Source organism: Cuculus canorus, chromosome 2 (genome assembly GCF_017976375.1).
Source record: "Cuculus canorus isolate bCucCan1 chromosome 2, bCucCan1.pri, whole genome shotgun sequence".
NCBI lineage: Eukaryota > Metazoa > Chordata > Aves > Cuculiformes > Cuculidae > Cuculus > Cuculus canorus.
The window spans coordinates 111,740,865-111,755,722 of NC_071402.1; the positions used below are offsets into that span (position 1 = coordinate 111,740,865).

General features: G+C 41.8%; 1 protein-coding gene across 1 annotated transcript in view; it reads right to left on the reverse strand.

Moving 5' to 3' along the window:
- Window positions 1–1,683, reverse strand: part of ARPP21 (cAMP regulated phosphoprotein 21) — a 199,114-nt gene extending 197,431 nt beyond the window's left edge. The window contains exon 1 of the mRNA XM_054059274.1: window positions 1,560–1,683. The gene's annotated coding sequence lies outside the window, so the exon portion shown is untranslated. The remainder of the gene's footprint in view (window positions 1–1,559) is intronic.
- Between the last annotated feature and the right edge of the window lie 13,175 nt (window positions 1,684–14,858).

Sequence of the window (14,858 nt, forward strand, 5' to 3'; positions counted from 1 at the left end):
GAGGGAGCAGGAGGAGTGTTTGGCTGGAAGCATGAGTCAGGGCGTTACGAGGTGTATGGGATTATCATAGTTCACATAGTGTCCTCATGGCCAAACAACCACGTCAAGTCCCCAGCACGGTGCTGGCAGTGGAGAGGTCATGAGCAACAGGACAGCAATAGTGTTACAGTAGCATAATGTCCTCAGTCAGGGGTACCAGCCTCCGAAGGATCTTGCAATCCCTGAAGATGTTAGTGTTCCTACAGCAAAGAGCGTCTGGTGTGCTTTGAAGCACGACCTCACATGCAGTTGTTATAAGTATCATGGAGGAAAGGCAATTTCTCTCATCCTTGTCAAGACCATGTTCAAATTTTAATGGGCTCAATGAAAAACCTCTCCCAGAAAAAAATTTAGACTTGGACTGCCCCTGACACTTGTGACACCCAATCCCTGTGAAGTTGGAGGTCCCTCACCAGTTCCATATTGTATTTATTTGGCCCAGATAGCACTTATTTATTCTACAACTTTCAGAAAATTGTTTCGCCACTATTCATGGATGGGAACAGTGAGGACAGCACTGATCCAGAGCCTATCAACTAATTTTTATTGTCTTTTGCATCAATATAACTCTCCAGTAGTGCTGCTGGAGCCAACCTTCTGCCCTTGGTAGCATTTCACTTCAGAGCAGAAAGTGCTGAATTATGGAAATGAGTCTCTCTTTTGTTTTTTTGCCTTTTTTCTTTATTTCAGAGGCAGGAGCAGTGTCTGCCTTCCAGCACATAGCAGACAGTCACATTGCAGACAGAGCCCACTCAATTCCCTAAGCAAACCTGCCTCATTTCATCTGTGAGCATGCATGAAGGCACCACGAAGGTACACACACACATTGTTCAGCAAAAGTCATACCGTGGTGCACGGATTTCTTCTGATCTGCCCGACAGCCCTGCCTCTCCTCACATAGTTAACAGAGAAGGGTTGTGTAAAGGAAACAGGACACTAGAAATGATCCCATGAAGCATTACACAACTTTTGGCTCTATCTTCCTTTCTCCAGTCTTTATGCTAAGTTAAAAACACCTAGACATTCTGTTGCTTCTACCAAAAAAGGCCATTATGGTTTAGGGAAGTGGGAAAAAGAAAAATAAAGAAAGAAAGAAAATAAAGGAGATTGGAGACTTTAAGATATTAGTCCTGGGCAAACAGATCAGATATTTTTGGAGCAGAGCAATAGCACTTCTTCCCCTCCCCACAAGTGCAGTCAGCACATTTGATTTCTTTTTCTATATCTCTCCCATGTTTCTTATTAAAACACGTCATCACCATCTAATCACCACTGGAATTGAAAGTAACTTTGCACAGGAGCATTTTAAAATTAGAGAACGCTGATTAAAATTAATGCAGACCCAAAGTGCTGTGCCATAAAGAAATGATGGCCAACAGATGAGCAAATGCAGCCCATATCTACTAATTTCACAGTGCTGATATTTGATTTTTAGCATTTTTGTGTGTGTGTGTTTCCCTCCGTTAAGAGCAGTACCAGAAAACTGCCAGCCCAGCGCTCTGCCGAGACCTTCTCCTTACCCCATCCACACAGCAGTGGTCCCATCCGGGAGCTTCCCAGCTTTTTGCTCCAGAGAAGTGACAGTTTGTTTCTCCTGCAGCAGCCTTCCTGAGCACCCACTGCCCTGCTCCACGTCCCGCAGACAGCTGGGGACAGCCTGGGGGGCCAGGGCATCGTGGCGACAGGACGTGGCCCTTCCTGATATAATGGGAAAGCTGGTGCCAGTGCCGGCATCGGTCCGGGCAAGATTCCAGTGCAGCGGCTGTCCCGCACCTGTCACAGGGTACCAACCGTGACAATCAGCTGTGCATCTAATATTAACCACCCGTGGCACCAGGGACGGGAGTGTGATACAGGCACAGAGCAGCTTGTAGGGAAATAATTGTCCAACATTTTCTTTAGTTAGAAGGAAAACAATAAAAGGATTGAGTATCCCACTGGACTGATAACCTGCATGGAAGTCCAAGAGCCCTGTGTGGCCCTTTAGCCATTCATCGCATTAGCCTGCTTTTCTGTCCAGCAGTAGTTTTTGTCCTTCCAAAGTTGCTGACCGCTAATAGGAAAGGCTACATTCATATTTACTGTCTTTGCTACCTTGGCACTGACAACCCCAAGTCCTCCACCAGTCCAAAGAAAAATTCCAGGCTGAACCTCAGCTGTGCTTAGGGCAGCAGTCGCATGATTGCACTGCTTAGTGGCATGCTTTGATTTTCAGCTATTGGGAAAACACCATGACAGCCAGTGCTGTTGCATACACCTAGCATAACCTGCGATGATAACATATCATGTTGATGTCCTGCTTAAAATAAAACATCCACAGAATTGGGCTACCAATTTTTTTTAAGGAATTTTTGCAGTCCTTGATTTCTTCTCCCTGCATATTTCAGGGGACTCCAGGAACCAGGGGGTGTATTGAAGGTATGCAGTGCAAAAGCAATAAGCACCAGAGGGCAGCTTAAATAGGAATGTGAGATCCAACTCCAAATCCTCTGACAGAGCAGTTTACAGCAAATCTTCCACAGTCATTGATGTAAGCTTCTTTGATGCATCCATTTTTTTCCCATAAAATGACTATGTTCAAGATGGAAAGGAAGGAAAGCAAGAGTTACAAGGCCCTGCTTTCTGCAAGACCTCTCTGGAGGGAATGAGACGCAACGGTAGCAGTGTTTGTGGAGAAAAATAGGTGAGGAAACTCTCAAACTTGATTGTGAAAGGTGTAAAGTCTAACTGCAGGCTTCATGCTGGCTGGATTGTTATTTTAAACCATGTCAGGAACCAGATGGTGCCTTTTAAAAAAAAAGTGATTATAAGCTAAAATTTAAAAATGCACTAGGAGCATTTGTGAAACTGTAGGAGAATTAAAGTAACAAACACCAAAAGTAAATGTAGAGAGACCCTGGCTTCTGAAGAAGCTGCTACAGTCTGAGAAAGATAAAATGAAACTGGATATTTCCACTTCTGCAAAATGTGGGAGGTTCCCTAGACAGCTAAATTAGAGAGAAAATGTGACACAGTTGAATCCCTACATTACCCTTGCAGTTTAGTTAGAACATTTATCTTTAGATTAAATCTTTAAAACAAATATTAAATATTCAAATCTTTCGAAAAGCATGGCTGGTAGATTTGGAAAATTCTCTTTGTTTCTTTACAGCCTTTCCAAGAAAAGATGTGAGTTGATGAAAGCTACCTAATCCAGTCCACTAGAGAAGAGAATATTTCTCTTTAGGACGTGGGTTCAGATCCACTGCTTCCAGCCCTAACAATATGTACCAGACTGGAACATGGGAAGCCTGCTTTGTCCTGATATGACACAATCTGTTAAGTGACCATGTGCAGCCATCTATATAAATAACTTTAATTGTTCTTTGCTTTGTTTGGTTTCTGTCAAAGGCATTACTAAGGAAGAAAATTACAGCTTTCCTTAAAAGAGAAAAGCAGCAGACATCAGTTTAGTGAAGGATGTTTGCGGCTGAGGCTGAGGGGTTGCATATCCATTTCAGGAAATGTGTCCTTAGCTAGAATTCTCATCGCAAGTAATTGAAGATCACGTGAAGGCCAAATCTAGCTGCAAAGCTTGAGTACAGGTCACCTCTAAGACTATTAGGATTAAGCTGCCTGTTTTAAGCTTTTATTATTTATGGGACAATATGCCAGCACGTGCCACTAGAAGACAAGCATATCAGAATAAAAATATGACATACAAAGCCATATTCTCCAAGAAAGTTATAATAAACAACAGAGAGATTCAGGAAACCACTTATTTCTTTTTGCAGTCTCGGCTTCCAGCCCCCTGCTTTTCTGTCTAGCAGCAGGCCAACCATTCCTGCAGGCACTGTGTGTCCTCTTATGGTCACCATCTAGCTGTAATTCAAGAACCTAAGCACAGCTGGTATTATCACTCAATATTACGCAAGCACTTACAACATGAACAAACTCCTCAGATGCTGGCATGAGGCTACTGTTGGGCCTTGATGTGCCTTCATGCAATTCCCACAAGAGTTTTTACCCTAGTCTTGAGTTTCCTCACGTATATGATGATTTTTTTTTGTAGTATCACAGATTTTCTAGTAAGTATATGGTCTCCCGTGATGTTGTTGACCCAGCTTGCTATGCACTATCACAAGAATCAATATTACAATAATGAGAAAAAAAGAATTTTTTAGTGACTTTGAAACATCACCCAAGGATATAAGAGGGCAAAAATAGATGTGATCAGATCCACAGGAGCATTTCTACAGTCCCATCTGCTTGGTTCTGTTGTGACAAAGTACAACTGAGTACCCCGGATACGGATATTTGGACTAATTGTAATGAATACTGGAAGCACCTCCACAACAGAGTAGAAGCCATGCATGGCTGACCCACCAAGCTACAGATACAAAGCACTCTGAGGGAGATGTCTGCTGTTTCAAACTGTTGCTATTCTAGTAGAATAGGTAGAATAAATTCTTATGAATAAGACAAAAGCAATATGCAAGTTTCCAGCCAGTCTGTATATGCAAGGAAACATTCATAGATTTCCACAACAGGACTTCAACTTGGCAAAATATCTTAATCACTAGACTAAAGGCTTATTTCTGAACTCCCTGCTAGCCATCTTTTCATTACTCATACAAAAATTTAAATGTTTTGATGCACACAGATCAAATCTCATACTTGGTTAATAACAATTATCAGGTTTTCATTCTGTTTCATTTTAAGTATATCAGTTCATCTGAAAAACAGCAATACATGCAGTTTTCCATTCGGTATGCAGAATGGTGTGTGTGATGTGCGGGGCTGTGTTGTGGGAGATAAGGCTGAGCAGTAGCTCCTTTGAAAGTCTTGAGTCCTGAAGTGAGATTTCCAGAATGTCCCAGCTCCGTTCTTTCAGAACTCTGTAATTATGCCATTTCTGTCACTCTGGAGAAGGCTGGATTGATCATCAGGTTAGCACAAAATTAATGGTTTCTAAAATAACTCCTCAAGACATTGCTGCACCTACTGTCAGAGAACTTGCCCCTCCTTAAATCAAACTGCAGTGCTCCACTGCGGCTGGTAGCTGTGGACACACAAAAAACAGAGGTCTGCCAGCATCCTCATGGTCCCTTCATTAGGACATAATATCTCCTACAACAGTGGAGTTCAAGGCAAGAACCTAATCACACAGTTACATGGGCCTGCTACCAAGGTATCTTAAAGGAAGTTTGTAGAGCATGAATTGAAGCAACTGAGAGGGTCATGGAAGGTAGACAAACATCATCAAAACTACACTGAGTATTTTACCTGCAGATGAAATCACATCTTCCAAACAGCAGAGAGGTAAAAATCTCCAATGCTTTTCACTTGCAAGCCCAAACAGAAAAGATGTCTCAGAGTCATGAAAAAATACAGTAAAAAAAGTATTTTAAGTCAGAAAAGGAGTTTAGGAAAGTAGAAGGCACTTCATCTGAGGAAATTCATATCATAGTATGCAAAGGATAGTAAGATTCTAGACCAGGAACGTAATACACTTTTAATTTTTATGTATTTTTTGACAGATCATCAATGCTGAATCAATGGCAGCAGCAGTATTGACAAGGCAACTCCTAGTTCAGCCCTGTATTGGGTACTGCTTCGGAGTAACTCCTGCACGAGTTACATACACTGCAGGAGTATGTATTGCCTTTTAAGAATACCTGTGCTTGACAAAAACTCTCCCAGGCACAAGCTTTTGCCAACCACAATAAGGTCTTTAAAATTTTCTAGCAATGAATATCATAGAATCATGATTAATAGAATTGCTTATACGAGAATGCAGGCCAATGAAGATACACAGGCAGAAAATAAATACCAAACCTGCCATAAAATCTGGGGCACACAAAACAAGAAAGAGTATGGGTGTTGAGGAGGTAACACCAGTTTGCAACCTGATGTGTAAATTGAGGTGCTGCATGGGGGAAGAAATGATTCTGTTGCCTCACTTCTTTGCTTTCCCAGACCAACACAGCTTTGACGATTGCATCTCAGCCATGAGGGACTTGTGCAACTTCTGTTGTTTGACAAGAACCTAGCTGTGCCGATGAGCTGAGAAATCCAAAATGCTTTCCGCCCCCAGCCCCTGCTGTGTGCCAAATTGCTATGTGTGCACTTGTGCACCACTTAGAATCCATCTTTGGTGGTTGCCAAGAATGCCCCCTCCCAGTCTCTCCAGCAGAAAGAAACAAGCAGAGCGAAGGAAAGGGAGGGGAGACAGAGAGGCAGAAAAAGAAGGAGTGTGCTGTGCGCTTAGAAAGCCAACTTTTATTTTTAGAGATGTGAAGCAGTGCTTGAGCACAGCCTTTTTTACACCCCAAACAGAAAAGATTGCTCCCCAAAAGTAAAAACAAAATAAAAGAATTAAAAAAAAAAACAAACCCAATCATCTGGCAGCTTGACATTAGACAGTTACCTAAAACCACCCTTGAATAATATCAGAGCTGAAGCAAGAGGGAGGATTAAGAAGTTGTAACGAGCAGAGATTGAGGTGTGCACAGCCCACCTGCAGGTGCCTAAGTGGCCATTTCTGTGCAGCCCCCTCTCCTCGTCAAGAAGTGCTCCCATCCAGCCTGTTGTGTAGTGGACCACTGACAAAGCAGCTCATGCAGGAAACAGGTAGGCAGTTTGCTGCAGCAGAAATTTTAGGAAAGACCAGTTGGGATAACCCACCACAGGTGCCACAATGTTATCCCAGGTTGCCATTTAGACCTGGATTTAGAGACTGCTCCTGGGGCCAGGAGGGTAAAGCAGCATGTTGAAGTGCACTAGTTTAATAGAAGGGGGGTGCAGCAAGGATGAGCAGAGGGATTAGGAAGAACAAGCGTGGCACAGGAGCTCAGTGTGAGATGCTGGCTTCAAAACTTGACCAATACAAACTGCCAGCAAAGCCAAAGGGTTGAAGGATGAGGTAGTAATTATTAGAGGCTAACAAGATAAGGTACATCAGAAATATGTCTGGTAGAAAACAAGATTGTATTATTGTTATATGAATACATTTTTTTGCGTGTTCTGGCTGTTTTTACATATACCTTGCATTGCTTTATACAAGGGAACACATGCAAAAGGAAGTCATTCTGAATGACAGGAGGAAAAAATACTTCAAACCAAACCTCGTTCAATCCTACTTAATTCTCTGTCGCCTCAGAAAAACAAATTTGCATGGTTTCAAGAAGGATTTTTGAGACTTTTTTCTCTCTTTTCTTGAAAGAACACGGACTTGAAAAATAACACTAAAAAATGGAATAATTCTAGCTCTAATTGCTCTTCAGAAGCTTGTATGCTGCAATAATCGCCTTCATTCCTCTTTTGGTAACATAGAATGAGTTTCCTTAAGTCAGGAGGGGAGAGGTGACACTGAGGACTATCATGGCAGCAAGAAGTCAGCTCCTTTACAGAGGTGGGCCTTTGCACAGCACAATCATTTGGCAGAACACGCAAGTGGAATGCCAGTCGTGAGAGGTCCAGCTTTGAAAGGCTGCTATCATTTCCAATGCCTGTGGTGGGCTGCTGTCTGGCATGAATGAAGCAAGGTGTCAGGAGCTTATTAAGGATGCTTGACTTAATGCATTATTATGGCTAGTATATTAATATCTCAATTTATAAGCAAGATGTATTTTCCTGAAATACAACCTCTACGAGTTCCCTTTTTCTCTAACTACCAGTAAAGGAAGATCTGCAATGAAATGAACAAGTCCATCTTTGGATGGCAAGGCAGGCTGGGCTAGAGCTCTTCACTGCTGGGAATCTTCAAAACACCTTGGGCTCATTCTTTGGGATTTTTAACCTCTCATTTGTGAAATCATACCACCCACAAGTTTATCACTGTCAGAAGCTATTAACAAGTACAAATATCTTCAAGATGAAGAGCCTTTACATTTTCTCTTTAAAAATGCCAGTGTTTTTTTATTCCTAGTGTTCACATTTGCATGTTGGTTAGCAACAGAATTTCCAGCTGCACTGAAAATGTCTCCATAACACAGGGAGGAGAGCAATTTCAAGGCAGTATTACCAGCCAGGCAAGTCATAATTATATTTCACTCAAAGCTCCCCTTCCACCCCCAAATTATGTGTGAGGCTCATCCCATGCTGCTGCCAGATCCACCCTTCCAATCACTTACCAGGGCCAACTCACATTTTACTGCTGCACTCCCCTCTTAGAGAGCTTCCTACTAGCAAGCAAGAAACAGAGCAAACACCAATTATTACTAACTCCAATCCCTGTTTCTGATATATCGCAATCATCTCCCACTCATTAGCATTACTGCTTCCAGTTTTGGATAGAGTAAGACATCCTTGTCTCTCTACAAAATAATCAGTTTCCCCAATTTATGGTGCTTATTCTGTCACATTTACTCATAGATCAATTTGTTATAGCAGATAATGAATCATTACCCTACCTCTATCTGTCACTAGTCAGCTCAACTAGCAAGACTAACACTGAACTGGACAAACACATATTAATTTCCTGATTAGTCTTCAGCCTGGAATGCATCATTGTTGTCATAATGGTATTCATACCTCACAGCCAATGATTCCTTATATCGAATCAGAACATTTATTTCAATAGTCCTGTATTATCCTGGAAGTTTGCAGCACAAACATAATAACCTTTATTGTCATTTGCCTGCTGAAGCTGGTATTATTAGTGATTATTTCTGTGAAAGTCACTTCTGCAGGCTGTGACTTAACCACTAAAATCATAAGAAAAAGAAGCACAGCAAGTATAATGCCACCCAACTGGTCATGCTCTCTCTTAGATGTTATTAGTTTGTAGAGCAGCAGCACTGTATTACAGCTTGCTTTCTCAACAGTTTGGTATATTTTTTTTTTGATTGGCACTGCACAAAAAGCAGAGCATGAAAGGTATCCTGAAAACTTGGCTCAAGTATGTAGAAGCAGATTATTTTTACCCCCTTTTTTCATTCCCAAGTTTGCATTAAGAAGTATTTATGCACAAATGCTCACTGTCAAAAAAACAGTTCTAAAGATTTTCTGAAGAGTGAAAAGGGCAGGGAAGTTGACCAAGTCAGAGAGATTTCAATGACTGCCCTTTCGGTCTCCTCCTGAGTTCCAAATATCAGATACAAGTGCTGCATTGTCTGCTCTTAACAGCAGAAACACTCAACCCAGACGAAATCAGGCAAGTCAGCCTGATTTCTTAAAAAATTTCATGGATCATATTGCATCATTGCTTTTTATGCAAACCACCTCCCTCCACCTAAATTTCAGTGGCAATGGGAGGAGAGTTCAGCTCTAAAACTGATAACAGGATATGGCCTGTGGGGTTTTGCATAATGCCTGAAGGTAATCCAAAATAGGAAACATTCAGACAAATCTATGAGGATACTTGCAGCACAGCTAAATTTTTGTTTCCTAATGCACAACCAGACATTTTAGAAGCTGCCAGGGCCTAAAGGAACAAAAAACAACCCAAATCCAAAACCCAAAAATCTTGCCCCTACACTTTTAAGCCCCATTCCCCTACAAAATGCCTCATCCATGCATTTGCTGTGTCAGAGAAAGGGACTGCTTAGGGCAAACAGTGGACAGTTGGCAGCAGGTTCTGAACCCTTGTTATCTTCTTACACTTATTGAGACATGAATGAAAGATGCCAATCATAGTCTGGGCAATAAATGTATGGAAAGTTTTCTGACAAGGGCCTCTTTCTTTCAAGAATTCTGCAAGTTGAACTGAAAGACATCCTCATATTTTTTAATAAATGAAGATGAAACTTAAAGCTGGCATTGGAATTGGGATTGTCCTTTTCATGTGCATGTTGCAGCCTGAAGTGGTGTTGGGAGCAGTCCCTCTGGGAAATCACGCTCTCCTCACAGTCCCAGTGTAGGGAACAAGCTATAGGTACGAGTGTGAACACATTTCCACAACTCAGACCTAATCCATGTACATTACATAACAGTGAAGCCATGTCTAAGAAAGTAACTGCAATGCAAAACAGGTTATGCTTGTTATAGCACCAGCCAGGGTGGAGTGGAATAGAGTGAGGCAATCTGAAATTCCATGATAAAGAATGGGGAGGGAGCACGAACGCAGAAGCAAGACGAGGTTGGCCAAAGATGATGCCGTGCCAGCCACCTCAACTGCCTGGCAAATACTCTGCCACGTGTTTCTGGGTGAGCGTTTAGGAAAATAAGAGGGGCAAGGTTCATTACAGTTCTTGCCTGCAACTGTTTAGTAGAACCACCATGAAGATCCAGGATGGATGATATACTGATGTTTTAGAAGTAAATAGCAAGCTATTCGTTAGAAGAACACCGACTGTATAAGGAAACAGGACAAACAGATATAGGACACTACAGTGAGTGAAAACAACACTTATCTTTTTAAATGAAAGACTATAGGTAATAATACTCTTCCCCAAATTATACTTCACTCCTCTTGTTCTTTAAATAACAGTAATAAAGCAGTACTTTCCAGTTAGTATTAGTTTTTTGGCTGCTCAATGTTATCAATGTATTGGTATAAATTTGTATTCTTTAATACTTTTTAAACACTGCAGTATCAATTTATTTGACGTCCTCTGATGGCAGAACCACAAATGGATGAACTTTTAGTTTAAAATGGATGATAATGGGGAAAGAGAACAGAATGCAGAACATGAGGTAATTGTGTGGCCTGACAATTTATAACACTACCTGCTTTCTGCTGCCTGGTTATTTATGGCTGGCTGGGGAGATAAAGGAAAGAAGAATAGTTGCAGGGAGGACAGCTTAATTTAAAACATTGTCACTTGCTCCTGCTGAAGTCAGGAGTCAGATTCTCAATATATGTAACAGGTGCACCAGTGAGCTGGTCCACTAATAACAAAATCAATTTAAAATAAAGTGTTCCTAAAAGAAAGATGAATGGAGAAGAGACAAGAAAATTCAGAGTGCTCTTTAAGTGTGGACTGTGAGATTTCAGCTAGGTACTGCTGGTCATCAAGACAGAAATTAAAAGTGCTTCCAGTTTCCAGCTCCACGGCAAAGCAGGGGTTATGTATTTTGGCTCTCCTAAGCATCCCTCTCACAGTAAACATGCCTTCTAACTTCCCACCTTATAAGCCCATGCCCAGCATTATGGGTTAATTTTACATACTCAGACTCAGATCAAATCTTCAGCCTGCTGGGTCCACCTCAAAAATTGACCAGCAGTACAAGCAGGAATGGATGTAGGCAGCAAGATGCTTCTAGGATCACCCAGCAGACTGGCAACATGGCCAGTTACACAATGCCTCTCTATCAGGTTTACAACACAACAAGCCAAAACGCCTCCAATGACAGAAAGCAATTACACCTTAAACCTGGGGGTTTGTGAGTACAAAGACATATCATTGTTTGGATTCAATTATGTGAAATACATTCATTGTGAATCTAACATGGGTAAATATCACCACTTTCATTGCAGAGAAAAAGTGCAGTATCTTCCCTGGCTATATGCTTTCTTTATGGATAGTAAGAATTCATAAAATCTGCTTACATTAACATAAACAAAAGGAGGATGTAAAAGAAATATTTTAAACAGTCAGTGAATGTAGGCAGATTTAGCTCAATTCTTCATTGACATTAATATCAGTCAAGTTAATCTGGGCAGAAGTCAGCTGAGTTATGCTAATGTAAAAGGAAAAGCAGTCTCACCATTTTTAACTTGGGCTGTGGTCACACAGCCATCGATCTATTTAAAAGAAAAAGGAGCAGGCACTCAGTCTCGGTCCAGGCTGTTATAAAAGTAATAAAAGAGTTACAAGCTCAAAACTAGAATTCAAAAATCCACCATGCATATACATTTGGAGCCTTCAGTTTCACATTAGATGTCAGTAAAGAAGGAAAAAGCCAGAGCATCAGTACTATTTGCCATAGAACAGAAAGCTTCTAAAAAAAAAGATAAGTTCTTACTAAGCACACTGTCATGACAATGAGCAGTTACAATGCTGCAAAAATCCACTGTCACCAAAAATGTTCTCAAAATCAAGCACAGCAACAGATTAATTTGCAAGTCAAAGACTATCATAAGAAAAGTTAATATTACTGCATAACTCCTTCCTGATGACAAGGATTATAACCAAAACTCAAAAATGATGCAGATGATACCCACAGGAACAGTATCAATAGCTAAAGAAAGAATAATGATTCTGCAACTAGTGAAAGCTAGCAAAGCAGTACTCTGCTAATTTATTAGTGCACAGCAATAATGGGATTATAATCTTATCTATACTACCCTTATTCTAATAGAAGAAGTTCTTATGCCGTTTTGGACTTTGTTTTCATTGTTTATTTAAACACTTGTTCCTGTGTTTTCTCTTGAATTTTATTAGGATTTTTTTTCCAAAAATCTTGCAGGAATATGTACTCTTCTACATGTGACTGGAGTTATTAACATCCAACCTGCTGGCAGTAACTCAGCAAAAGGGGCACAGCCCTTTTTGAAGGGTTACATTGCTGATTAATTTTGGTATCGGCTACCACCCCTGCCTTACTATCCACATGTAACAAAAGAAGGCTGCAGGCCACCTCTATCTGCTACAGAACTATGAAACTCTTCTTCCTACACTGTTTATGATTTCGAAATATGTAGAACTGCCTCTCTTCTCTTGCAAATCAGAGCCTTATTTTCTCTGCCAGTCCTCCCCAGTCCTCTCTGTTTTTTTGAGTAATTTTGTCTCTTGCTAAATGCCCTCTTCACCATTCTGTTCAACAGTATCACTACATTTTTGAGATCTCACTACAATTTTACAACAGTACACTTGACAGGATAGTCCTGAATTATGTTGTTAGCTAGTATTCCAAACACCTCAGAAATGTGGCATTTATCAGCAGAGCAGCGATCCTAGGGTGAAAATGCCCTTGATAACATTTAAGCATGAGAACTGCTACGGATGTAGCAGAACACCATGTCAGGTGGGACCTCAAGGGGTTAAAAATATCAGTTGGGACCTCAAGGGGTTAAAATAAGAAAATCTGAACTATTTAAATACATCTTGCTATAAACTGCATGAACACCTTTTTCTTTTTTTCTTATTTTTTTTTGACACTTGTCTTTTTAAAACTGTATTTCTGTTTTGACGTTCTGGTTCTGGGCAAATTTCATTCCTGCCAACCCACCGGTTGTGTTTTGAATAACTCAGAACAGACAAAGCACTGGTCCAGAGACAAGAAATCCTCCAGACATCTGTCAACCACTTCAGACCAGAGAGCTAGAAGTAAACTCCGCCAGTAGCTCTTCCCGTCCTGCTGCACTCAGAGGCTGTAGGAGTCATTAATATGCCTTCAAAGCCAGCCACGTAGTGGAGGCTGAGAGAAACAGCACAACTGAAAGCCACAGCAGTGGTCTGAGGCTTCCTGGGATATGAGGAGTGGGGTAGGGGGAAGGTTATGAGTAATTAAAAGTCTTGATGGTCCTATAGCACCAGTGAAAAGCAGAGAAGTTGAACATTCCGTATCTCAGGAAGGAGCTCGGAAAGAAGAAAAGAAGAAAACTTCATCCTCATGCTGAAAGCACACTTGTGATTTGGCTGTGATTTAAATGAGACCAAAGACTTCACGCTGGCAGTTTGCACAGATCTTCACCATGGCCTTTCAAAGGTCTCACTCATTTCTAAGAAAATCCTGAGCATTCACGGCTCATGAGAAAGGCTAGGTGAAAGAAGAGACTAGAGAACTAACGAGGAAAAGGAAAGGGTCTAGGGTTGTTAAATGTATGGAGAGGGCTCATATGGATAACTGCATGGAGAGTGCCTTGGCATGTCCCATGCTGGTCTCCAGGAATTTGGTGGACCCTGCCCAGTGGTGCTGTTCCTGAGGCAGGGGTGCACAGGGGGTGAAAGCAAGGCTCATGGTGCTTAGGGTCTCCCTCTCAGGCTGCCTTCTCCTGGTCCTGTGGATGGCCATTGTGGGCAGGGCCAGGGGGAGCTGGAGGGCGAGGTCCTGTGACTTGGTGAGCCTTAGGGGTCTTCCACAGGCAATGAACTCCTGAGCTGGTCACTTGCACGCAGAGCCTCATGTTTAGGGAAGTGAATATGGCACCACAACCTACTGTACAAGCCCCATTTAACAGTTTATTCGTACCCATCTCGGTAGCCTAAGATCCTCTCCAGTCTTCAAGGTCATACTCTGAAGATGAAACCCTGCTCCCTGACTGACAGGGCAGATGTCTAGCCCTGGTGCAGTCTCCTTCATAGATGTGCAAAATCAGTAGCAACATTTGGAGCACAACACTGGACCTGATGATCATCAATACAAGAGAGCTCACCAGTGAAGTCAAGATCAGGGGCAGTAATCATGCACTGCTGGACTTCAACATCCTGAGAGAAGCAGGACAAGTGAGGATTATAGTCAGGACCCTAAATTTCAGGAAAACAGAATTCCAGCCCTTCAAGAAGTCAGTCAGTAGTACTACCCCTGAGATATTGTCCTCAGGGACAAGGGAGCAGAACAGAGATGGCAAATATTTAAGGATGCTTTCCATAAAGCGCAAGAGCACTCCATACCCAGATGTAGGAAATCAGGCAGCAAAGGGAAGAGACCAGCGTGGCTGAGTTGAGACCTGCTGGTCAAACTGAAGAGCAAGAGGGAAATGCACAATGAAGAGCAAGAGGCAGTGCAAGTAGGAACAGGGAACCTGGGAAGAGTATAGAGGCACTGCATGGTCGTGTAGCGATGAGGTCAGGAAGGCCAAGGCGCAGCTGGAAGTGAACTTGGCAAGGGAAATGAAGGATAACAAGAACAGCTTCTACAGGTATGTCAATCAAAAACGTAAGGTTAAAGAAAGCATGCCCCCACTGATGGATGGAAACAGTGGCCTCGTATCAGCAGGTGAGGGGAAGGCT